The sequence below is a fragment of the Alligator sinensis genome, unplaced genomic scaffold (genome assembly GCF_000455745.1).
Source record: "Alligator sinensis unplaced genomic scaffold, ASM45574v1 scaffold1298_1, whole genome shotgun sequence".
In the NCBI taxonomy this organism is placed as follows: Eukaryota; Metazoa; Chordata; order Crocodylia; family Alligatoridae; genus Alligator; species Alligator sinensis.
The window spans coordinates 2,007,094-2,008,538 of record NW_005842192.1 but is presented as its reverse complement, the minus strand read 5'-3'; positions in this window follow the sequence as shown (position 1 = coordinate 2,008,538).

Genomic DNA, 1,445 nt, shown 5'->3' with positions numbered 1-1,445 from the left:
TTTTCCAGCCTACACCACGACCATCTTTGGTGTAAGTAAACAATCTTTAAAACTACCGTTAAGCATCTATGCCTAATTCCAGCTTGTCGCGACTCGCTCTCCGACCCCGTGTGCCCGGGCTGCTGGTCACAGCCCGCGTGCAGCACGGAAAAGGGCCCGGATCACTCCCGGCCTGCACATACACAACATCTTGAGGTCTAAATGACCAAGCCATCATTGCTATCACCATGATCACTATCATCCCAAATGGACTGTTGTAAGTACAGGAAATTGCACTGGAGTCTTTCCAAAAGCAAGCTAGTGCCCCAGCTATTGAACCACACTTCCTGTCCACTACCAGTGTGTGGGTAAATGATGTGGCGTTCACCATTTAAGAGCAATGTCAGCCAAGGTGAATGTGCCAAATGCTTTCTTTAGCAAATATCATCGGGGGGTATTATTATTTCAGCATAGCACATGTAGTTGCTGATCTTCTGTGTAGTGAACCTGTATCACTTAGATTTAATTTTTACCTTGTGCTTCTCATGTCTGCATGTGAGTCTTGCAAATACCAACCCACTGAGGTGATGTACTGATTATCACCTAGAAGAGGATCTCACAGATGTCGGGTCATAGAATCATAGAAAATTTGGGTTGGAAGGGATCTAAGAAGGTCATCTAGTCCTCCTGAGGTCCCTCCCAACCCTAATTTTCTATGATTCTCTGAGCTGGCTCCTATGAGGTCCTAGCATCATAGAAAAGTAGAGATGGAAGAGACCTTGGCATTCATCTGCTTAATGATGCCCTGCTCAAGGCAGGATCATCCCTATCCAAATTATCCCACATAAATCCTTGTCTAACTTGTTCCTAAAACTACTCATTCACCCCTGCCACACAGATACAAGACACATTGCCCAAAGACACCAAGAAAACCCTAACCTGTATGGCAGGCTTGCTGACAGCCTCCAGGCTGCCTGCTCGGAAAGGGCTTCTAGGATTGGTGGGGAGTTCCCACCAATCAGGTGATGGCAGGGGAGGAGCTTGCCCCGACCCTACCCTGGGGTGAGGTGAAGAACAGGACCTGGTTGAGGACTGCACATGACCCTCTTCCTCATTGGTCTGTTCACAATCCAGGGGTGGAGCCTCCAGAGGGAATAAAAGAGCAGCATGCCTGACACATGAGCGGCTACATCAAGGGACAGAGAAGAGGACAGGAAAAAGACTACCTGGCAAGAGATGGGCAGGGAGGCAGAGCTGTTGCCCCAAAGTTCCCAAAGACCTTTTCATTGGATGGGAGCAGTGAGCAGCTGCATCCCCAGCCCCGCCGCTGAGGAGCACAGTGACGGTGTACAGTTTGATGCACGGGACAGTCTGGGAGTGGACCAAGACCCTGGGGAGCTGCATGAGGCAGCTCGGGTCCACCAACCCTAGCAAGCAGCCAGGGAATTCGGTGCTGACAGCATGGC